Source organism: Nematolebias whitei, chromosome 5 (assembly GCF_014905685.2).
Source record: "Nematolebias whitei isolate Nwh7 chromosome 5, NemWhi1, whole genome shotgun sequence".
NCBI classification, from domain to species: domain Eukaryota; kingdom Metazoa; phylum Chordata; class Actinopteri; order Cyprinodontiformes; family Rivulidae; genus Nematolebias; species Nematolebias whitei.
The window spans coordinates 33,983,895-33,984,663 of record NC_056502.1 but is presented as its reverse complement, the minus strand read 5'-3'; positions in this window follow the sequence as shown (position 1 = coordinate 33,984,663).

Here is a 769-nt window from a genome sequence, read left to right as displayed (position 1 = left end):
GGACCTCTCAAAGACTGAGCTGTCAGAACAGGCTCAATCATATGAGGTGAAGATTGCGGATAAGGAACGAGCGTACGAAGCCGCGTGTGCAGATAACGATGCGTTACAAGCACGATTGCAGGCAGGATTAAAGGAGCTGGACGATTGCAAGGCAGACAAGGAGATAATACTCCGAAATTGGCTGAAATTACAAAGTGAAAATCAGTCAATACAGGCGCGCCTAACAGCTTGTGAGGAGAGGCTTGCTACAGCTACAAACCTGATTTCTGACATGGAGCTAGCTGGTTTGAGACTCGGAAACGAACAGGGTCAGCTACAGCCACCCCAGACAGGTGCTGTTGCACCTCCTCACCTTAACCCTTATCAGCCACCCCCAACCCGGGGGATAAGGACGGGTCTGCACCCACTTGCACCTCTTCCTCCTGACACCATGCAGTACTCTCCACCCCCATCTCGGAGGGTGGGGACAGACCTGCACCAATATGCACCTCCTCCTACCAACCCTTATCAGCCACCCCCACCCCCACCATGGGCGGTAGGGGCAGGCCTTGACCAGTCTGCACCACCAGTCACACAAGTTAGACCGTTGATACAGTCTCCTTCAATGGATGATTTGCAGAAAATCTCAAAATATGTACAACGTTTTGCTCCCGGACCCATGGGGTCAGCTGGAACAAAAGCGTATCTCAAAGATCTGGAGTTCAGATTGAGATCTTATCCTAATGCTACGACAGAGGATAAGATCAGTCTGATACGGCTCACTTCGGAC